The 25,033-nt window shown below is 37.9% G+C and overlaps 1 protein-coding gene and 1 pseudogene across 2 annotated transcripts in view; one reads left to right on the top strand and one right to left on the bottom strand.

The window, feature by feature from the left end:
* LRCH2 (leucine rich repeats and calponin homology domain containing 2) overlaps positions 1 to 25,033 on the top strand; it is a 129,530-nt gene that overhangs the window by 10,732 nt on the left and 93,765 nt on the right. The gene's annotated exons all lie outside the window — the stretch shown is intronic.
* Positions 6,209 to 8,033, bottom strand: LOC126945281 (60S ribosomal protein L7-like; annotated as a pseudogene).

Below are 25,033 nucleotides of genomic sequence, written 5' to 3'. Positions count from 1 at the left end.
GAGGCAGGATTTCATTGTGGATTTGATTTGACTTTTCCTGATGACTAATGATGTTGAATATCTTTTCATGTGCTTATTGACTATTTGTATATTTTCATAAGCAAAATGACTATTCAGACCCTTTGTCCATTTACTAATTGGGTTGTCTTCGTGTCTTCATTACTGAGTTGTAAGAGGTTTTTTTTTTTCTTTCTTTCTTTTAAATTTCTGTATTCAAGTCTCTTAACAGGTGTATCGTTTGCAAATATTTCTTTCCTATTCTGTTCGTTCATCTACTTTGAAACACAAAATTAAAACATACTGATATCACTCATTTTATCTATTTTCTTATGTTGCTTGTGCTTTTTGTGTCATGTCTAAGGAAGCATTGCCTAACCCAGGGTCAGAATGATTTATCCTTATGTATTTTGAGTTTATAGTTTTAGCTCTTTCATTTTTTTACATTTAGCTTCACTGCTTATTTAAGTTGATTTTTCTGTGTCATGTAAGATCAGGGTCCAACTTCATTCTTTTACATGTGGATATCTAGTTGTCCTAGCACCATTTTTTGAAAAGATCATTTTTTTCTTCATCTAATTGTCTTGTCACCCTTGTTTAAAATCAGTTGACCATAAATGTCAAGATTTATTTCTGGGCTCTCAATTGTATTTCATTGATCTATATTTCTGTTCTTAACCCAATACCACACTGTATTGATTATTGTAGCTGTGTAGTAAATTTGGTAATTGGGAAGTGTGAGTTTTCCAACATTTTTTTTTCAAGATTTTTGGGGCTATTCTGGGGTCCTTGCAGGAATTTCAGGATAAGCTACACAATTTCTTTGGAAAATGTAGAATGCAAGTTGGGATTTTGAAAAGGATTGTGTTGAATCATCAATTTGGGGGAATTTTGCCATCTTATCAATATTAAGTTGTCCAATCCATAAATAGGGGATGTCTTTTCATTTATTTATATCTTCTTTAATTTCTTTTAACATTATTTTGTAGTTTCCTATTTTGTAGTTTTTGATGCTGTTGTAGTTGGAATTTTAAAAATTTAGTTTTTGGATTGTTCATTGCCAGTGTGTAGAAAATACAACTGATTTTTATAAGTGATCATTTATCCTTCAACCTTGCTGAACTTGTTTGTTCTAGTAGTCTTTTAAATGGATTCATTAGGATTTTCTATGTCATGTCATCTGCAAATAGAGATAGTTTTACTTCCTTTCAAATCTGGAGCCTTTTATTTCTGTATCTTGCCTAATTGTCCCTGTTAGAACTTCTAGTTTCAATAATGTTAAGCAGATGCTGTGAAAGTGGACATTCTTCTTTTGTTCTTGAAATTTAGGGGGAATATATTCAGTCTTTCACCATTCAATATAATGTTAGCTATGTTTTTTTTTTTTTTTTTTTTGGTTTTTGGTTTTTCGTAAATGGTCTTTATCAGGTGGAAGAAATTCCCTTTCATACCTGGCTTTTCAAATGTTTTTATCATGAAAGGGTGTTGGATTTTGTCAAAGGCTTTTTCTGTTCTATTGAGTTAATCATATGGTTTTTGTCCTTTGTTGTGTTAACATGGTATATAATATTGTTTGGTTTTTTAATATAAGATGAACCCAGTTTGCGTTCCTGACCTACCTGCACTTCAGTTTAGTCTCATACTGCCTCGGACCTCTATATTCCAGCCTATCAAACTATAATATGTGCTGCTCATTGAAAGTATCATGCTGTTCCATGCCTCAGGGTTTTTTTAATATTTTTTTTCTGTTAATATCCTTCTACTTTCTACCTGGTAAACTCCTGTTGATTCTTTGTATCCCAGATCATGCCTTTGTCTTTTCCCTTACCCCTCATCTTCTACATACAGTGATTACTCTATACCTCTATTATAGCTGCTGTGATTTTGTATTGCAGTGAATATATTTCCTTCACCCTAGTATGCACCATCAATTTAATAACTTTTCTGACAAATAAACACCGCCTCAGTAAATGCATACATAGATTTCAAAAACGTTAGCATTAGAAGAAAATATGCATTGTTGAATTAAAGAAATATGGGTTATTTGTTTGCACTTCCCTTTTTATTGGTTTTAGAGTTATTTGAGTATAGTGACTTTGTCGCCACTCCAATAGCTAGTAGTACAGTGTGTGGTACATAGTAGTTGTTCAGCATATTTTGTTCAATTAAGCCTGCTTCTTGCCATGGGTGCCTTTTTAACCCCCTGCACAATTTGTCCCTTTGCTTTTCCTCTGTGTTTTCCACTTCTTCATAAATATATACCCTGTTCTTCAGGGTATGTATTTGAGCCTCTCATTGTTTTCCTGATTTTTGTTTTTATTGTTTTGTTATTTTTAAAAATGAAAAATTAGAGAAAAGACATACATTGTTTTTGCTTCATAAGCAGAGATATGAGTGATTTGGGTATTAAGCTTTAACAGTTTGGAAATTTGCTGTAGTTTTTATATATTCTTATACTATGCCACTAGATATGTTTTTATTTTAGAGTAGCTGGCTGTTTAAAAATATTTAGGTTAGCTATTCATTAAAATTGATTTGAAAGTTCTGTTTATGATGTTAAATAAGTTTGACATTGAAAATACTAAATTACAAAATGTTTTGAGGATTAATATGTTCTTTTAACAAATTTTATTTTGAAAATCATGTTTGTAGATGAAGTCCAGAAAAATTGAGAGATAAATGGACATTTCATGATTAGGTTTAGGAGTTTTCTCAGTAGTATAGCTCTGAATTATTTAAAGTTGGTTTTAGCATGTCTTGGTCTTACTTTGTCCTCTTACTGTCTGCTCTCCACCATTTGCCATGTGCAAAGTTAAGATCCCGGAATCCGCTACCTTTCAGTTACGAAGTTTATCATCCTTAGTAGGATCAGAGCTTAAAGGCACTCACAGCAGCTCTCCATAGTCACTGCTTCTTCTCTTGCAAAAAGCCTCATGAATGACTAAACTTTCTCACATTTATCAATATAATATTGTTGCCTTAAGCATCTTTCCATTGTAGTCCACTGTATACTATTCTTCTATGTCGTTCTTTTGGAAAGTTTTCCTTATGCCACTGTTCCACTGAAGAAAAATATATGGATGCACCATAACTTATTTAGCCATTCCTCTATCATTAGGTGTTTAAGTTACTGTTTAATATTAATAAACAACCAGGTGCATTTGTGCTCCTGACTTTACATTGCTTTCTCCCCAGAGAAATTTAAACTTCTTTAGGACAGATAATGCATTCTCTGTATAAATTCTCAACAGTGTTTGGTTCAATGCTATGACTCTCTGCAATAGTTTATAATAGATGCTTCTCAAATTTTTAAACTTTAAATTATGGGAAAGAGTGTGATAATTTTATATACTGACTTCTTATACTATTTGTGTGTAGGAGAATGGCTCTGCCATGGCACCTTGGTGATCTTGCATTTTCCCACTTAGGCCACATAGGCATGGCTCAACCACAATCTGTCTCAAGTCTTGGGGGAATACTCTGTGATCCTCCTTGGTACATGGTAAGATAGACTTGTGAGGAACTGTCACAAGACCATTTATTATCCACCTCTCTATCTTACAGGAGGCTGCCTCAAGGCAGCTTATTATTTCCCATTTTCATTTTGGTGAGGCATGGGACTTTCCTTCAGGCACAGTTGTGACTATAAAATGACATAGCTGCAGTCTAGAATTGACTCCTCAACAACAGAGCAACCCACTGTGTGTGTTGTCTTTCATTTAGTCCCTCCAGTTTGGGTTTCTCCTGTAGGACTAGGGACATGGGGAGCTGATACCATGCTGATATGCCTTCTCTGTCTGTGTTAGTAATAAACCATCTGAATCCATTTGGTCTTTCTGGCAGCTGCCACCGTGCTGATGTGTAGGGGCTGCTTGACCACTTAATGTAAACAAATGGGATGTTTTTGGACCAGTTTGTGGAATTTGTCATTACTTTTTAATTGGTCAATTTATTCTAAATTGCTTTTAATTTCAGGATTCAGTGGTTAGTGCTTTGCTATCAGATAACTCAAGTAAGGATGGTCCTTGCTCTCTAAATACAGTATTATTTTAGGGGGTACAGTATGTAGCTATAAAATTAGTCTTAATCTGAATAAATCAAAGATAAAGCAATTAGTTTTGTTTAGTACAGTGGCTTGCACTTGTTTTTTTTTTCTCCCTCTCTTCTGAAGGACTACTTTAGTTTTGCAATCGGAAGGCTGCTGAAGTTGTCCTGGAGAGTCAGTTTGATGCAGACCTTTCTCGTATTATATTAGACTTTCCTTTCTCATGCAGTAGAAAGGTACTAACATATCTTAACATGCAAATAAAATGTATATTGTATACACAGATCTACTTGATTTTCTGTGGCTAGTTGACCTTGACTTAGGCAGAAAGATCAAACTGTTACCAGTGGAGGGTGTCCAGGTTCTTGGTGTTTTGAACAAAGAATTGGACAAAGTGCACAAAGCAAGGAAAGAATGAAGCAGCAAAAGCTGAGATTTATCGAAAAGGAAAATACACTTTACAGGGTGGGAGCAGGTTGAGCAGCCTCTCACAGACTCAATACAGAATCTTCTTGGGTCCAAATACCCTGCTAGAGGATTCCCATTGGCCACTTTGTGTTCACCTCATGTAAATGAAGTGATGGCCCCAATCAATCTGATTGGTTGTGGAAAGCGACCGAACAGAGCCTAAAGTGAAGTTACAAAGCTGCACTGCTGTGTTAATGAAGACTTGGCCTGCAGTCAGTCTGATTGGTTGCGAAAAACAATCAATCAGAAGCTGAAGTGAAGTTACAAAGTTACACTCCTATGCAAAAGTCTGATTGGTTACAAAAAGCAACCAGTCAGAGATACCTTCTATTTCCCATCTGCCATGCAGAAATAGTGGGGGTTTGCAAAGGGCCTAGTCTCTTGTTCTTTTATTACTTAGGTGTGGAAAGTTAGGGTTTTCCTTTCAGTTTAGTTCCAGGAAGTCAGCGTGAAATGGCCCTGCCTCCAGATCCTATTCTCCTGCCTCAAAACTAATTGAACATCATCAATTCTGATGTACTAGAGATGGTCAAGATACATGTTTTGCCATTGGTTACTTCATTAATCAGACTAATCATAACAATTCAGATATTAGGGGGGTTTTTTGCTTTAAAAAACAAGTTACATGAAAGCATGATTTTGTTTAATTAATTACTTTATTTATTTACTTTTTATTTTTTGAGACGGGGGTTCCCTCTGTTGCCCAGGCTGGAGTGCAGTGGTCCAATCTTGGCTCACTGCAACCCCATAAAAAACTGAGCAAAGGATATGAACAGACACTTCTCAAAAGAAGACATTTATGCAGCCAACAAACATAAGAAAAAGAGTTCATCATCACAGGTCATTAGAGAAATGCAAATCAAAACCACAATGAGATACCATCTCATGCCAGTTAGAATGATGATCATTAAAAAGTCACGAAACAACAGATGCTGGGGAGGATGTGGAGAAATAGGAATGCTTTTACACTGTTGGTGGGAGTGTAAATTAGTTCAACCATTGTGGAAGACAGTGTGGCAATTCCTCAAGGATCTAGAACCAGAAATACCATTTGACCCAGCAATCCCATTACTGGTTATATAACCAAAGCATTATAAATCATTCTACTATAAAGACACATGCACACGTATCTTTATTCCAGCACCGTTCACAATAGCAAAGACTTGGAATCAGTCCAAATGTCCATCAGTGATAGACTGGATAAAGAAAATGTGGCACATATATACCATGGAATAGTATATAGCCATTAAAAAGGATGAGTTCATGTCCTTTGCAGGGATATGGATGAAGCTGGAAACCATCATTCTCATCAAACTAACACAGAAACAGAAAACCAAACACCACATATTCTCACTCATAAGTGGGAGTTGAACAATGAGAACACATGGACACAGGGAGGGGAACATCACACACGGGCCTGTTGCGTAGGAGGCCAGGGGAGGGATAGCATTAGGAGAAATACCTAATGTAGATGATGGGTTGATGGATGCAGCAAACCACCATGGCACGTGTATGCCTATGTAACAAACTTGCACATTCTGCACATGTATCCCAGAACTTAAAGTATAATAAAAAATATTTTTATAAGTTTGGGGGTACAAGTGTAGTTTTGTTACATGGATATATTACATAGTGACGAAGTCTGGACTATTAGTGTAACTATCACTCGAATAGTGTACATTGTACCCATTAGGTAATTTCTCACCCCTCAACCCCCTCCTACCCTCCTAAGTTTCTGAGTCTCCAGTGTGTCTTATTCCACTGTCTATGTCCATGTGCACACATTATTTAACTACCACTTATAAGTGAGAACATGTGGTATTTGACTTTCTGTTTATGAGTTATTTCAAATATAATGCCTGTAGTTCCATCCATGTTGCTGCAAAAGACATGATTTTGGCTTGGTACAGTGGCTCATGCCTACAACCCCAACACTCTGGGAGGCTGAGTCAAGAGGATCACTTGAGCTCTGGAGTTTAGGACCAGCCTGGGCAACATAGCAAGACCTTGTCTCTACTAAAAATAAAAAAATTAGTTGGGTGTGGTACCACACACCTGTAATCCCAGCCTTTGGGAGGCTGAGACAGGAGGATTGCTTATGCCCAGAAGATGGAGACTACAGTGGTCTATGATCATGCCACTGCACTCCAGCCTGGGTGACAGAGTGAGACCCTGTCTCAAAAAAAAGATATGATTTTGTTATTTTTTTATGGCTGAGTAATATTCCATGGTGTGTGTGTGCATGTGTGTGTATACACATATATGTACGTATACATATATATGCCACTTTTTTTTTTTTTTTTTGAGGCGGAGTCTCGATCTGTCACTCAGGCTGGAGTGCAGTGACACGATCTTGGCTCACTGCAACCTCCGCCTCCCAGGGTCAAGCAACTCTCCTGCTTCAGCCTCCTGAGTAGCTGGAATTACAGGTGCCTGCCACCATGCCCAGCTAATTTTTGTACTTTTTTTAGTAAAGACGGGGTTTCACCATTTTGGCCAGGCCATTTTTTAACCAAGTCTTCCATTGATGGACACTTAGCTTGATTCTTTATCTTTGCTATTGTGAATAGTGCTGCAATAAACATATAAGTGCAGGTATCTTTTTAATATAATGATTTCTTTTCTTTCTTTTCTTTTTTTTCAATTTGAGAGCAGGTACTGTTTATTAACTGACCAGCTTAGAAAAATAATCATGGTAGACATGTTAGCTCATTCTTCTAATTAGCCTGTTGATCTGGTCCTCCCTGTTGCCAGCATCTCCACCTTCTACAAAATGGGTGATCTTTTTCTTCATTCTGCCTCATGGAGAAGATAATTTGAAGAGCCAGAGGAAGTTATTTGCTTCTTTGAAGCATTTTTCAACAGTATAGATCTCATGAATCAGATCCTTCATGCAGATGATGCCATATTTACTAAGAGATTGAGCAATCAAAGCGTTGTCTGTCAAAGCAGTTCACTTCTTCGTGAATTTGCCATAACCACACTTGTAGATGAGTTCATTTACTGACTTCAAATTTGGGTACCCCCTATGCAATATATGGCTCTACAATCTTCAGCATGTTAATTGAAGCCTTGTTGAGCTTCACAGAGGTTCCATTGAAGATTTGATGAAGGTGAAGAAGCTGCAACACCTTTCGGACCTTTGGGCTCACACCGTTGATACCTCTGATCCTGATGACAAATGCCAATTTGGGTTCTGCAGGTACATAGAAGTTTCCAGCTTTTCTTGCCATCCTTGCCATTCGAAATTCAGTTCTGTACATCTGCCTATATTCGTTGTGACAGTGCTTCACTTTTTCATAGATAACCTTCCTCCTTGCCTTTCGAAGCATGTTTTGGTCAAACTTCTTTCTCAGGCACTTGATCTTCAGCTCTGCAAAATTCCTTTACTTTTTCTTAAGGGTTTCTGGCACATCAGGAACCTTCTTCATCTTCTCTTCTACACCCTCCATGGTTCCAGTCAGAAAAAGAGGATGATTTCTTTTCTTTTAGGTAGATACTTAGTAGTGGGATTGCTAGATGGAATGGTAGTTCTATTTTTAGTTCTTTGAGAAATCGTCATACTGTTTTCCTCAGGGGTTGTACTAATTTACATTCTCACTAACAATATATAAGTGTTCCCTTTTCTCCATATCCTCATCAACTGTTATTTTTTGACTTTTTAGTAATTGCCATTCTGACTGGTGTAGGGTGGTACATTGGCTGTCTCAAAATTTTGTCTGTTTTAATTTGTACTTCTCTGATGCTTAGTGATGTTGAGTATTTTTACATTTCATATTTTTCATTTTTTCATATTCTTTTTGGCCATTTGTATGTATATAACAAAAATGGTGCTTGCTTATTGTAGAAAATTTGGAAAATAGAAGCATAGGGAAGAAAATACAAATTGCTTCTCATTCCCGCAACCTTAAATAAACATTAATGTTTTGGTATATTTCCTTTATATTCCCAACACTCATCCTCTTGCACATACCTGTAGGTCTTTATAAATTTATGTAGGATCTTTAAAGAAAACTATTGCTGCATTTGGTGTATATAGTTTTACATTTTAAATGTTCTAGTTATTATACTGTGAGCATATTTCCATACTAAGAAATCTAGTCTATAATATGATTTTTAAAGGCTACAGGATATTCCATGTTAAGGATGTAAAAATTGTTTAGCCTTTATCTTATTGTTGGACATTTAAGTTGTTTCTAATTTTTTACTATTTTAAATAATCCTGAAATATGCATATTTTTTACATATTGCTATTAGGTTTCAATCAAAAATTGCTATTAATTGAATTATTGGATCAATGATTATGAACAGTTTTAGGGACCTTGATTCACTTTGCCAAATTGCACTCCAGAAAAGTTACCTCATTTTGTATTCCCACCAATGATGTATGGAAGTGCCTAATTCAAAATAGCCTTGCCAACACCAAGTAATATCTTTAAAAACCTTTACATTTGATTAATGAATTATGTTTTTTTTTTTTTTTTTTGAGATGAAGTCTTGCTCTGTCACCCATGTCACCCAGGCTAGAGTTCAGTGGCACGATCTTGGCTCACTGCAACCTCTGCCTCCTGGGTTCAAGCGATTCTCCTGCCTTAGCCTCCTGGGTAGCTGGGACTACAGGCACACGCCACCTCACTTGGCTAATTTTTTATTTTTATTTTTTGTATTTTTAGTAGAGACGGGGTTTCATCATGTTGGCTAGGCTGGTCTTGAACTCCTGACCTCAAGTGATCCTCCGGCATTGACCACCCAAAGTGCTGAGAATACAGACGTGAGCCACCGCACCTGAACAAATTATGTTATCATAATTTTTACATTTATTTTGATTACAGTGAGGTTGAAGATATTTTCATATGCATCTTGGTCATTGATAGTTTTCGTTTTTCAAACTGTTTATGTCCTTGGCCTAGGTTTTATCTATGAGTTGTTGGTATCTTTTTGCTTTTTGATAGACTGAAGTTTTTCCTTCTTTTTATGTAACTTAACCTAGAAATCTTTCATGTGTGAATTCTTTCTTTATATTAACACTTTGAAACTCCTTCCCCATTCTAATATTAGGTGACTAGTCACTATAATGTTTTTCTTAAAGCTTGATTTTCATGTTTATCTTTTTCTTCCATCTGGATTTTATTTTAGTAAAAGTTATGTGATAAAGCAATAGTATTTGTCTTGAAAATATAATTATTCAATAGCTATTTAATAAGTAATACTACATTGATTTGAAATGACAAACATAATAAACTTTATAATGGTCGAAGTATAGTACCATTCTTAAATATCACTTTGATGTTTGAATGCTGTTACAGTGATTCATTAGTCATTATTTCTTGGTGAAACTGGAAAACTTACTAGAATTTCCTACAGATAACTCTGCATAGAGCTGCCCCCACCCCCTTCTTTTAAATAAGGTCTTGTCTTTCCACGTGGCTTAATTGTTGCAAGACTCACAGTTCTTTCTTTACTGAGCATGCACGTATCTGCCCTCTGGTTAGCAGCTGTGGTTTCCCCTTGCAATATCTCAATATCTGTTTTTGTTTGCACCTTTCCTTCTCAAAGTGCCTGTGCTCAAAATAAGCCTGCCATTATTGGTTGCTTCAGGTCAGTGAGATCTGCTTGTTATTGTTTATCATAATTGTTAACTTTGAAGCATTTTTTCCCAATGTCTACAAGTTATTTTTTCTCTCTGCTGCACTTGCGGTTAAAATTTTAATTCATGGAGTAGCTTACAAATTCTGTAATCCATACATCTTACTCGTTCAACAAGGTCTCAGTGTTATAGACTGTTCATTATTTTGTCCTGTACAACACCCTTCTAGGGAATACTGAATCAAGAAATCACCTGTCTTTGCAAAGGGCATCTGTTGAAGCAGATGCCAGAGCCATGGGGTTGTCATTTCCCATCAGGCTCCATCCAATATCAGTCTCTAATGTTTCAAAGACACTTTCCATCCTTGCGTCGATAGACAGCTGTGGTGCCTTCTGTTTTCTTGCTGCTTTTGTTTCTAGCCTTAACAGTTCTTTTAGAAAGAAAAATAGATGAAGAATTGCTAACATTTAAGAACATATTAATCAGATTTTATATACTGTAACTGCTCAACTTTGAGTAATAATATTAATAGTTACCAAAGAATAGAGAAAATTTAATTATTTCTTTTTCATGTTAGGAAATAAGTATCTGAGTTGGTTGATTTTATGCACTCTCCTGGAGACATATTTCTGCTATATATTTTTTATGTTACAAGAAATGAATATAATGGTCTAATTTCCATCATTTTATTTTCTATCTTTATGAACATTACCTATCATTATGTACAAATCGACAATTTTCCCTTCATTTCTATTGATTATTTCTTCTAGGGATTTTAGGTTGTTGCAGAATATTTAGTCATTACCAATTGCTCTGAAATAGTGAGGAATTAAGTGATTTTGGCACTATTTAATAGGTAGTAGTGGATTCAGAAATGCAGTTCAGATCCAGTCTAGTGTTTGTCTCCCCTCTTTTTTAGTCAGTGAGACTTCTGTGAACTTTGTGACATACCCCAAGGATGATGCTGTATTGGTCTAGCCACAAGAGCTTTATATTATAGAAACTACAATTTTAGTAGAACTAAATGGAGGTTTTTCTTTTTGCATTCTTTCACTGAAGGGTTACTATCTAAGCAGGAATTATTTGGTGTTGGAGTGGAGTAAGAATTGATATTACCTAGAGTTGGTGTCTGGTTGAGCTTTTGATTTACCCTAACATCTCATGCTTAATTTATAGTTAATGTTTAATGGAATTTTGTCAAATGGATGATAAAGGCTATTAGTCAAGTCAGGATGCTACCTGGCAAATATGGAGAATGAGGCTTGCAAGGTGAGGATCAGAATTTGCTTGCCTCTGTCACAGACTCTGGAAATGCAGGACCACAGATAATTTGATATTAAGATATTTGAATATTTTACCTTGCATGTTTTCTGTGGTTAGGCTGCAACTTCTAAGCCCTGCTGGAAAAGGAATGGTAATGTTCAAAGACAGTTCACCATGGCTTCGTATTTCTGCACATCTTACAAGTGAGGCACTAACTGCCCTGTGTTCTGAACTGTATTTTCAATGATGTTGGTACAGTGAACAACTTTGCAAGATAAACATACTGTTTGCCTTCAGAACAAAGTGCAGACTGGATGCAGTGGCTCATACCTGTAATCCCAACACTTTAGGAGGCCAAGGCAGGAGGATTGCTTGAGCCCAGGAATTTGAGACCAGCCTGGGCAACATAGCAAGACCCTGTCCCCCTGACCTTTTTTTTTTTTTTTTTTTTTTGAGACAGTGTCTTGCTCTGTTTCCCAGGCTGGAGTGCAGTGGCACACACGGCTCACCACAGCCTCAACCTCCTCAGGCTCAGGTGATCCTCCTGCCTCAGCCTCCCAAGTAGCTGGGACTATAGGTCCATGCCACCACACCCAGCTATTTTTTTGTATTTTTTGTAGAAATGGGGTTTTGCCATGTTGCCCAGGCTGGTCTCAAGCTCCTAGACTCAAGCAATATACCCTCCTCGGCCTCCCAAAGTGTTGGGATTATAGATATGAGCCACTGCTCCCGGCCAGGACCCTGTTTCTTAAAAAAATAGCCAAGCATGGTGGTGCATGCTTGTAGTCCCAGCTACTTAGGAGGCTGAGGCAATAGGACCGCTTTAGTCTGGGAGGTCAAGGCTACAGTGAGCTGTGATCTCGCCACTGCACTCCAGCTTGGGCGACAAAGCAAGATACTTTCTTAAAAAGCAAACAAATAAAACAAAAACAAACCAAAGCAAAGGCAGGATGAATTAGATAGTATTTCTCTCCAAAAGCAAAAGACAATCATGCTTAATTAAGTCCAATAAAATAAAGATAATGTCTCCCTTAGAACAAAAGGCAGGCATGCTTACTATGATAAAAGATTTGGGTTCCCTCAGCTCAGGTTCCTTTCCTATAATGTGATAATATTGCATGTGTATGCATCCATCTGGGCCCATCAATGTTGCCCCTATGCGATTTTGGGGAGTAAGGGGAACTGAGCCGAATATGCTGTTCATGCCACTTGCTGTGTTGTGAGCAATAAAGGGCTCTGTCTCTCACACAGGAGTCTCATGTCTTCTGCTAGCATCTATACAACAGTGTTAGGCTAACATACTGGCTTACAAGTAGGGTAAAATCTGACCCTTCAGAGTTCTTGACAGGTACTCAGCACAATGATTTTGTCTATAAGATGTTATCCTCCTTTAGACAAAATTTATTTGACTAATTTTATTTAATTCTTATTTATTGAATTGGTTAAAAATATTGAAAAAGTAATAACAGCCCATCTCTTTAAGTATCTGAGAAAGCTGTGTGTCATCTCAGATGAAACAATTTTGAATTGGTAAATTAGGAACAGCTGAGGGCTTTATAATCGTGTTCGTTATTGTCTGAAACAAAAATTGAACCTAGCAGTAAGATTTACATTCTGCCTCCTATTGCAAGAAGCAATCTTGGTGGTGTGTGTGGATATTGTTAGGAGATTTAGAATTCTTCAGACCCTGGTTTGTGGTTGCAGTGAGACAGAATATTTGAGATGTGGGACAGAAGGTTGCGGTAGTGTGTTAGAGGACTGGAAAATCACACATAGAACATAGACTTTGAAGACACATGAGTTTGGAATCCCAGCGCTGTCAGTTATTACTAGTTTTTAATTTTTTTTTAGCTTTGGGAAGGCATGTCATTGAGTGTATCGTTGCTTCATATGTGTATTAGTCTGTTTTCATGCTGCTGATAAAGACATATCCGAGACTGGGCAATTTACAAAAGAAAGAAATTTGTTGGACTTACAGTTCCACGTGGCTGGGGAGGCTTCACAATCGTGGCAGAAGGTGAAAGGCACTTCTCACATGGTGGTAGACAAGAGAACAGAGCTTGTGCAGGGAACCTCCCCTTTTTAAAACCATCAGATCTCATGAAACTTACTATCATGAGAACAGCACAGGAAAGACCTGCCCCTATGATTCAATTATTTTCCATCAGTTCCCTCCCACAACACATGGGAATTCAAGATGAGAGTTGAGTGAGAACACAGCCAAACCATATAATTCTGCCCTTGACCCCTCTCAAATCTCATGTCCTCACATTTCAAAACCAATCATACCTTCCCAACAGTCACACAAAGTCTTAACTCATTTCAGTATTGACTCAAAAGTCCACAGTCCAAAGTCTCATCTGAGACAAGGCAAGACCCTTTTGGCTATGAGCCTGTAAAATCAAAAGCGAGTGAGTTACTTCCTAGATACAATGAGGATACAGGCATCTGGTAAATACAACCATTCCAAATGGGAGAATTTGGCCAAAATGAAGGGGCTACAGGCCCTGTGCAAGTTTGAAATCCAGTGGGGGAGTCAAATCTTGAAGTTCCAAAATGATCTCCTTTGACTCCATGTCTCACATCCAGGTCATGCTGATGCAAGAGGTGAGTTCCTATGGTCTTGGGCAGCTCCGCCCCTGTGGCTTAGCAGGGTACAGCCTCCCTCCTGGCTGCTTTCATAAGCTGGCACCGGGTGTCTGTGGCTTTTCCAGGTGCACGGTGCAAGCTGTCAGTGGATCTACCGTTGTGGGGTCTGGAGAACGGTGGCCCTCTTCTCATAGTTCCACTAGGCAGTGCCCCAGTGGGGACTTTGTGTGGAGGGTCTGACCCCACATTTCCTTTCTGCACTGCCCTAGCAGAGGTTCTCCATGAGGTCCCCACCCCTGCAGCAACGTTCTGCCTGGACATACAGGCATTTCCATACATTCTCTGAAATCTAGGTAGAGGTTCCCAAACCTCAATTCTTGACTTCTGTGCACCCGCAGGCTCAGCACCACATGGAAGCTGCCATGACTTGGGGCTTGCACCCTCTGAAGCCACGGCCCAAGCTGTACCTTGGCCCCTTATAGTCATGCCTGGAGTGGCTGGGACACAGGGCAACAAGTCCCTAGCCTGCACACCGTACAGGGACCCTGGGCCTGGCCCACGAAGCCATTTTTTCATCCTAGGCTTTCAGACCTGTGATGGGATGGGCTGCTGTGAAGACCTCTGACATGCCCTGGAGACATCTTCCCCATTTGCTTGGGGATTAACATTCGGGTCCTGGATACTTATGCAAATTTCTGCAGCCAGCTTGAATTTCTCCTCAGAAAATGTGATTTTCTTTTCTATCACATTGTCAGGGTGCAAATTTTCCAAACTTGTATGCTGTTTCCCTTTTAAAACTGAGTGCTTTTAATGGCACCCAAGTCACCTCTTGAATGCTTTGCTGCCTAGAAATTTCTTCCACCAGATACTCTAAATCATCTCTCTCAAGTTCAAAGTTCCACAAATCTCTCGGGCAGGGGCAAAATGCCACCAGTCTCTTTGCTAAAACATAACAAGAGTGTCACCTTTGCTCCAGTTCCCAACAAGTTCCTCATCTCCATCTGAGATCACCTCAGCCTGGATTTCATTGTCCATATCATTATTAGCATTTTGTTCAAAACCATTCAACAAGTTTCTAGGAAGTTCCAAACTTTCCCACATTTTCCTGTCTTCTTCTGAGCCCTCCAAACTGTTCCAACTTCTGCCTGTTACCCAGTTCCAGAGTCACTTCCACATTTTTGGGTATCTTTTCAGCAGTGCCCCACTCTACTGGTACCAATTTACTGTATTCATCCATTTTCATGCTGCAGATAAAGACATACCCGAGACTGGGCAATTTACAAAAGAAAGAGGTTTATTGGACTTAAACAGTTCCATGTGGCTGAGGAGACCTCACAATCATGGTGGAAGGTAAAAGGCACATCTCACATGGTGGCAGACAAGAGAATAGAGCTTGTGCAGGGAACCTCCCCTTTTTAAAACCATCAGATCTTGTGAGACTTACTCACTATCATAAGAACAGCATGGGCAAGACTTGCCCCTAGGATTCAATTAACTCCCACCGGGTCCCTCCCACAACATGTGGGAATTCAAGATGAGATTTTGGTGGGCACATGGCCAAACCATATCAACATGTTAAATGAGAAACAGTAACTACCTTACAAAATTGTTAAAAGGATTAGAAATAATCTATGCAAAGTGCATGGTATTGTGATCTAGCATATAGGGTGTCTGTGTATAATATTTCCCTCAATTCCACTTAGGTTATTCTTGATGTGAATTTAGAGTTCTGATTTCAAGTTATTTCTCCATTAACTCCCATGTTCCTTCAAGCAGACAATTCTATGGTGATTACTGTAACGATGAAGATGTGTTCAAACAGCACACTTCATTTTTAGGAATTTTATCAGAGGTAAAAATCACATGGCCCTCTCCTTAATGTGTCTGTTTAACTTCCCTCTGCTTTCCTCTTATAAGGATACATGTGATGGCATTTTTAGGGCCAGAGGTAAAAGTGTGTCAGGCTTTCAAATATTACCTAGGATTTTTTTAAAAAGGAGAGACTATGGTAATCTATATTATTAAACAGCACTTAAACTCAAGTTTAACAATTTGTGCAAAAAACTCTCTCTACCCATTTGTACACTGAATACGATAAGACTATAATTAGTACAGTATAATAGTATAATTTCTGAAAGTCATTTTGTATATTTGGAAGAAATGGTAGCCAGTGGGCCAGGAATTTCAATGGGCAGCAAGCAGATAGACCAATCTGTGGCTCTGTGGGTGCAGCTTGGGAGACAGCAAACAGATTTCTATTCCATCTGACTCCTCTCCTTCTCTGGTTCCTTGGTCTCTCAAGCTCAAGAGTGATACAGAACATAATTTAGATTGGGTTACTTAAGATTATTGACCAAGGTCTCTAATAGACTCCCAGCAGTTTTACAAGGAATGTCTTGAAGGAAGGCGGGAAACAGTACATAGCAATCTGTCTACTGTTGATTTACTGCCAATACTGGATTTTATGATTAAAAATGAGACAAGAAAAACAGCTCAGTGGTTATAAAGGTGCTTATCCCTTTGGATACTAATTAACTGAGGTATCGATACTGCACAAGAAAAAAATACACAGCTATATAATTAAAAATATTTACAATTATTCTCTTATTAATTCCAATAAACTATCATTATGGTGTGTATTAGTTTCTTGTGCCTGCCATAACAAATTATCACAAACTTAATGATTTAAAAAACAAATTTAGTCACTCACAGGTTTGGAGACTGGAAGTTAGAAGCGAATTTAATTGAGCTAAAATCAAGGTTTTGGCAGGGCTGCACTCTCTATGAGGAGGCTCTAGGGGAGAATCCATTCTTTGCCTCTTCTAGCTTCTGATGGCTACTGGCATTGTGTGGCAGAATTATTCCAGTGGCTCCCTCCTTCTCCACGTGGCCCCCTCTTCAGTCTGTGTAGTTTACCCGCTGCTTTCCTCTTACAAGGATACATGTGATGGCATTTAGAGTCCACATGGATGATGCAGGCTAATCTCATCACAAGATTCTTAATTACGTCTGTAAAAACTTTAGCATATAAGATAACACTTACAGGTTCCAGAATTAGGATCTGATATCTTCAGCCTACGATAGGAAGATAAATACACGTTTTAATGTCCTTTTTTATGTGGAAAAGGTGAAACATTTTTATAATTTTATAATTGTCTTTTCCCAAGTGCTGTTTGTTGCCTAAGAAAGTAGGCTTTGAAATTGTTGTGAAGTGAATCTTCCATGGAGGAATAAATGACCAGTTTTCCAATTTTTTATTTATTTTTATTTTTTGAAAAAGACAGGGTCTCACTCTGTCACCCAGGCATGAGTGCAGTGGCATGATCATGGCTCACTGCAGCCTCAACCTCCTGGGCTCAAACCATCCTCCCACCTTAAGAGTAGCTGGAACTACAGGCATGCACCAAGCCCAGCTACTTTTTGTATGTTTTTGTAAAGATAGCGTTTTGCCATATTGCCCAGGCTGGTCTGGAACACTTGGGCTCAAATGATCTCCCAACCTGGCCCTCCCAAAGTGTTGGGATTACAGGCATGTAATCCCAACAGGCCACCAACTACACCCAGCTGGTTTTTTCCCCCAATTTTTAGGTGGAATTTTTATTTATTTAATTTTTTTGCTGGAACTCAATTAAAATACCAGTTTTGCATGTATTTCTCAATTATTTGTTCATTATTAGTCATATTTTTCTAGTTGCCCTAGTGTACATGTTAAGTGATTTTTAATGTTTAAAAAGCTCCTTTATTGTATATCACAAGATAAACATTTTAAATCAGTTTAAATTTTATTCATTATAGTGATATAAAAGTTAATCTTCACTTTTTTGATGGAAAATATGAGATGCTGTTAGTTTGAGATAGTTCAAGAAATTAAGACACAAATAGTTTTATGTTATTTCCCATCTTTCTTTCCATGGTTGTATTTTTTTGGCACTGTTACTGTATTTACTCAGTACTTTAAAAAGGACGTTCATAATGATTTAAAATCTGAAACACCTAAGAATTAGATTTTGCCGAGACCAGCTCGGTTGTGCAGACCTTAAACCAGTGGCACTAGAGGAATTGAAGACACACACACAGAAATACAGAGTGTGGAGTGGGAAATCAGGGGTCTCACAACCTTCAGAGCTGAGAACCTTGAACAGAGATTTACCTGTATATTTATTGACAGCAAGCCAGTGATAAGCATTGTTTCTATAGATTATAGATTAGCTAAAAGTATTCCTTGCAGGAAACAAAGGGATGGACTGAAATAAAGGGATGGGTCTGACTAGTTATCTGTGGTAGGAGCATCTCCTTAAGGCACAGATCGCTCATGCTATTGTTTGTGGTTCAGGAACACCTTTAAGTGGTTTTCCACCCTGGGTGGGCCAGGTATTCCTTGCCCTCATTTCGGCAAGCCCACAACCTTCCAGCGTGGGCTTCATGGCCATCACGAACATGTCACAGTGCCGCAGAGATTTTGTTAATGGCCAGTTTTGGGGCCAGTTCATGGCCAGATTTGGGGGCCTGTTCCCAACAAGATTTATTATTCTTTATTTGATTTAACTCCATTAAATAAGAATAATAATTATAATTTTAAATGGTATTTAGTAAATAAATACATGGAATCATCCAGAAAATAGTTTATGAATGCACATTTAATTAAATTCCCTAAGGGAGCTTATAATGTTACTTTGTAATTTAACTAAATAATCTTTTATTTGAAGGGGAATGAACATAAAAGATTATGAAAAATGTGTAGATTAGTAATGTCTTGATATTATTTAAATCATTAAATTATTCTTGTTATTAATACTGATGATTTAGTATTTTTTTCTGTCCCTTTTTTGTAGTTTATTTGCTTTTTTCATGTTATTTTTTCAGAAGTTTTAGGTTTACAAAAAAATTGAGCAGATAGTACAGTTACCCCATACTCCTTTTCTCCAGCTCATAGTTTTCCTATTTTTAGCATCTTATATTTTTGTAATGTGTTTTTACAATTAACGAACCAATATATGGTATACTTGATGATTACGAAAATTGATGAAGCTATACTTTATTATTAAAGTCTATACATTAGGGTTCAGTCTTTGTGTTGTATAGTTGTATGTGTTTTGACAAATGCATGTGTCATGTATGCATCATCACAGTATCACATAGAAGAGTGTAACTGCCCTGAAAATTCTGTGTTCCATGTATTAATCACTCTTTGATATGGTTTAGCTCTGGGTCCCCACCCAAATCTCATATTGAATTGTAACCACCATGTGTTGGGGTAGGGACCTGGTAGGAGGTGATTGGATCATGAGAGTGGTTTCCCCAATACTGTTCTCATGATAGTGAGTTCTTATGAGATCTGATGGTTTATAAGTGTGTAGCATTCTCCTCCTGCCCTCTGCCTTGTGAAGAAGGTGCTTGCTTCTTCTTCACCTTCTGCCATGATTGTGTTTCCTAAGGCCTCCCCAGCCATGCAGAACTGTGTGTCAATTAAACCTCTTTTCGTTATAAATTACCCATTCTCAAGTGGTTTTATATCACAGCGTGAGAATGGACTAATACAGAAAATTGTTACTAAAGAAGTGGGGCATTGCTATAAAGATACTTGAAAATATGGAAGCAACTTTGGAACTGGGTAATGGGCAGAAGTTGGAACAGTTTGGAGGGCTCAGAAGAAGACAGGAATATGATGTGGGAAAATTTGGAACTCCCTAGAGACTTGTTGAATTGTTATGACTAAAAGGTGATAGTGATGTGGACAATGAAATCCAGGCTGAGGTCGTCTCAGATGGAGATGAGGAACTTACTGGGAACTGAAGTAAAGGTCACTCTTGCTGTGCTTTAACAAGGAGACTGATGGCATTTTGTTCCCGCCCTAGAGATCTGTGGAACTTTGAACTTAAGAGACATGATTTAGGGTATCTGGCAGAAGAAATTTCTAAGTAGAAAAGCATTCAAGATGTGACCTGGCTGTTTCTGAAAGTGTTCAGTCATATGCATTCACAAAGAGGTGGTCTGACATTGGAACTTAATGTTTAAAAGGGAAGAAAAGCATAAAAGTTTGGAAAATTTAAAGCCTATATGATGGAAAAGAAAAACCGATTTACTGGGAAGTAATTCAAGCCTGCTGCAGAAATTTGCATAAGTAAAAAGGAGCCAAATGTTAATTGTCAAAATCATGGGGAAAATGTCTCCAGGGCATTTCAGAGATCTTCACAACAGCCCTTCCCATCACAGGCCTGGAGGCCTAGGAGGGAAAAATGGTTTCATGAGCTGGGCCCAGGGCCCTACTGCTCTGTGCAGCCTCATGACATGGTGCTCTGTGTCCCAGCCACTCCAGCTTCAGCTGTGGTTAAAAGGGGTCAAGGCACAGCTCATAATGTTGCCTCAGAGGGTGCAAGCCTCAAGCCTTGATGGCCTCCACACGGTGTTCAGCCTGTGGGTGCTTAGAAGACAGGAACTGGGGTTTGGGAACCTCTGCCTAGATTTCAGAAGCTGTATGGTAATGTCTGAATGTCCAGGAAGAAGTCTGCTGCAGGGCGAGAGCCCTCATGGGTAACCTCTACTAGGACAGTGTAGAGGGGAAATGTGGGGTTGGAGACTCACACAGAGTCCCCATTGGGGCACTGCCTAGTGAAGCTGTGAGAAGATGGCCACTATCCTCCATACCTCCAGACTGACAGCTTGTACCAAGCACTTGGAAAAGCTGCAAGTACTCAATGCTGGCCCCTGAAACTAGCCATGGGGCTATACCCTGAAGACCCACAAGGGTAGAGCTATGCAAGGCCTTGGGAACCCACCCCTTCCATCAGTGTACCCTGGATGTGAGACATGGAGTCAAAGGAGATTATTTTGGAACTTTAAGTTTTAATGACTTCCTCATTGTATTTTGGACTTGCACGGGGCCTGAGGCCCTTTCATTTTGGCCAATTTCTCTCATTTGGAACGTGTGTATTTATACAATGCCTGTACTCCCATTGTATATAGGAAGTAACTAACTTGCTTTTGATTTTACAGACTCATAGGCAGAATGGGACTTGCCTTGTCTCAGATGAGACTTTGGAGTTGGACTTTTGACTTAATGCTGGAATTAGTTAAGACATTTGGGGACTGTTGAGGTGGAATAATTGTATTTTGCAGTGTGATAAGGAAATGAGATTTGGGAAGGGCTGTGACAGAATGATATGGTTTAGCTCTGTGTCCCCACTCAGGTCTCATATCGAATTGTAATCACCATGTGTCAGGGGAGGGACCTGGTGAGAAGTGATTGGGTCATGGGACTGGTTTCCCTCATGCTTCTCTCATGGTAGTGAGTGAGTTCTTACAAGATCTGATGGTTTATAATTGTGTAGCGGTTCCCCTGCCCTGCCCCCATCTTGTGAAGAAGGTGCTTGCTCTTCCTTTGCCTTCTGCCGTGATTGTAAGTTTCCTGAGGCCTCCAAGCTATGTGGACTGTGAGTCAATTAAACCTCTTTTCTTTATAAATTACTCAGTTTCTGGTAGTTCTTTATAGCAGTGTGAAAATGGACTAATACTCTCTTCCTCTTCCCTTATTCCCTCTTTTCCTCCCAAATCCATGGCAACCATTGATCTTTCTACTATCACCATAGTTTTACCCTTCCCAGAATGATATTTACTAGGAATCCTAGCATATGTAGACATTTCAGACTAGCTTCTTTCAAGAAGCAATATATGTTAAGGTCTCTCCATGTCTTTTCATGGCTTGAAAGCTCATTTCCTGGAAGCGATTCCATTGTATGGATATTCCACAGTTTATTCATTCACCTATTGAAAGATGCGTCTTGTTTGTTTCTAAATTTTGGCAATTATGAATAAGGCTGCTATAATTGTTAGTGTGAAGACTTCGTGTAGACATTAGTTTTGAACTGATTTGAGTAAATACCCAGGCTTGCAATTGCTGAATTAAGACCATATTTATCTTTGTAAACGCATACCAGACTGTTTTCCAGTGTGGCTGTTCTTTTTTTTTTTTCATTAAAAATTTATTTATATAATTTATGGGGTACAAGTGCGAATTTATTGCATGCATAGTAGTCCAGTTAGGGGATTCAGAGAATCTGTCACCCAAATAACATACATTGTACCCATTAGGTGATTTATTATTATATACCCCTCTCCCACTCTGTCACCCTTCTGAGTCTCCATTGTCTATCACTCTGCTCTCTTTATCTATGTATACACCATTTTTTAGCATTCACTAAAAAATGAGTGAGTGAGAACATGTGATATTTGTCTTTCTGTGTCTGGTTTGTTTCACTTAAGATAATGACCTTCAGTTCTATCCATGTTGTTGCAAAAGACCAATGCTTTGGCTATTTGGACTCTTTTTTGGTTCTATATGAATTTTATGATTTTTTTTTCTAATTCTGTGAAAAAATGGTGTTGGTATTTTGGTAGGGATTGCATTGAACCTGTAGATTGCTTTGGGTAGTATGGTCATTTTAACAATATTAATTCTTCTGATCCATAAGCATGAGATATCTTTCCATTTGTTTTTGTCATCTTCAATTTCTTTCATCTGTGTTTTATAGTTTTCCTTGTAGAGATCTTTCACCTCTTTGGTTAAATTTATTCCTAGGTATTTTATTTTTTTGGTAGGTATGGTAAATAGGATTGACTTCTTGATTTCATTCTCAGTGAGATCATTATTGGTATATAGAAATGCTACTGTGTTTTATATGTTAATTTTTGTATCCTGAAACTTTATCAAATCTAAGAGTTTTTTTGGTGGAGTCTTTAGGGTTTTCTAGATATAAGATCATATCGTCAGCAATCAGCGATACTTTGACTTCCTTCTTTTTGATTTGGATGTGTTTTATTTCTTTCTCTTGCCCAGTTGCTCTGGCTAGGACTTTCAGTATTATATTCAATAACAGTGGTGAAAGTGGGCATCTTTGTCTTGTTGTAGATCTTAGAAGGAAGGCCTTCAGCTTTTCCCCATTCAGTATGATATGTGGGTTTGTTGTATGGTATGTGGGTTGTAGGTATGATATGTGTGTTTGTTGTATATGGCCTTTATTTTTTTGAGGTATGTTCCTTCTATGCCTCGTTTGTTGAGGGGTTTTATCATGACCGGAAGCTTAATTTTATCAAATGCTTTTTCTGCATCTATTGAGATGATCATATGTTTTTTGTCCTTAATTCTGTTTATGTGATATATCACATTTATTAATTTGCATATACTCAACCATCTTTCTATCCTTGGTGTAAAACCCACTTGATCATGGTGTCTGATATGGTTTGGCTCTGTGTCCCCACCAAAATCTCATCTTATAGCTGCCATAATTCCCACGTATTGTGGAAGGGATCCGGTGGGAGATGGTTGAATCATGGGGGTGGGTCATTCCCGTGCTGTTCTTGTGACAGTGAATGAGTCTCATGACATCTGATGGTTTCAAAAATGGGAGTTTCCCTACACAAGCTCTTTGTCTGCTATCATTCATGTAAGATGTGACTTGCTCCTCCTTGCCTTCCACCATGATTGTGAGGCCTCCCCAGCCATGTGGAACTGTAAGTCCTATAAACCTCTTTCTTTTGTAAATTGCCTAGTCTCAGGTATGTCTTTATCAGCAGCATGAGAATGAACTGATACAGTGCATTATCTTTTTGATGTCCTGTATTCAATTTACTAGTATTTTGTTGAGGATTCTTGCATGAATGTTCATCAGGGATGTTGGTCTGCTGTTTGCCTTTTTTGGTTGTTGTGTCCTTGTCCAGTTTTGGTATTAGGGTGATAGCGACCTCATTGGAATGAATTAGGGAGAATACTCTCCTCTTCAATTTTTTGGAACAGTTTCAGGAGGAGTGGTATTACTTCTTTTTATATTTGATAGAATTTGGCTGTGAATCCCTCAGCCAAGCTCCGTCAACAATCCCTGAGCTTGTCTTTGTCGGGAATTTTTTTTTTTTCTTTACTACTGATTCAATGTTGCTGTTCATTATTGGCCTGTTTAGATTTTCTATTTCTTCCTTGTTCAATCTTGGTAGGTTGTGTGTTTCCAGGAATTTATCTCTTTCCTTTAGGTTTTCTTGTTTGTGAGTATATAGTTGTTCATAATAGTTTCTGATGTTCTATTGTGTTTCTGTGGTATCAGTTGTAATGTTTCCTTTTTTATTTCTCATTGTGTTTATTTGATTCATCTCTCTTCTAGGTTAGTCTAGCTACTGGTTTATCAGTTTTATTTATCTTTTTGCAGAATCAACTGTTTTTTTTTAATACTTGTATCTTTTTTTGGTCTCTATTTCATTTCATTTCATTTCATTCATACTGTGATCTTTGTTATTTCAAATTCTGCTAGTTTTGAGTGTGGTTTGTTCTTGATTTTCTAGTTTTTTGAGATGCACTGTTAGGTTGATAATTTATAATCTTTTTTTTAAATAATAGGCATTTAATGCTATGAATTTCCCTCTTACCACTGCTTTTGCTATGTCCCACAGGTTTTGGTTTGTTGTGTTTACATTTTCATTTGTTTCAAAAAATTTTTAATCTTTTGTATTAATTTCTTCTTTGATCCAGTGATTGTTCAGGAGCTTGTGTAATATCCATGTGTTTGTATAGTTTCTGAAGTTCCTTTTTGTATTGATTTCTATCCACTGTGGTATGAGAAAATAATTGATAGGATTTCATTTTTAAACATTTGTTGATACTTGCTTTATGGCCTAACATGTGATTTATCTTGGAGAATGTTCCATGCGCTCATCGAAAGAGTGTATATTCTGCAGTTGTTGGGCAGAATATTCTGTAAATTTGTTAGGTCCGTTTGGTGTAAAGTCCAATTTACATCTAATGTTTCTTTGTTGGTTTCCTGTCTAGATGATCAGTCTGATGCTGTTAGTGGTGCATTGAAGTCTCCCACCGTTATTGTATCTCTCTCTCTCTTTAGGCCTAGTGATATTTGTTTTATGGATCTGGGTGCTCCAGTGCTGGGTGCATATAAATTTAAAATTGTTATAACCTCTTGCCAAATTGATCCCTTTATTATAGAATGACGTTCTTTGTCTTTTTTTAACCGTCTTTTATTTAATATCTGATTTAATTGATGCAAGTACAGCTAGGGCTGCTCACTTTTGGAATTTGTTTGTGTGGA

This window comes from Macaca thibetana, chromosome X (genome assembly GCF_024542745.1).
Source record: "Macaca thibetana thibetana isolate TM-01 chromosome X, ASM2454274v1, whole genome shotgun sequence".
Lineage (NCBI taxonomy): Eukaryota > Metazoa > Chordata > Mammalia > Primates > Cercopithecidae > Macaca > Macaca thibetana.
The sequence above is the reverse complement of the archived record's forward strand: the minus strand, read 5'-3'. Positions and strand labels throughout refer to the sequence as shown.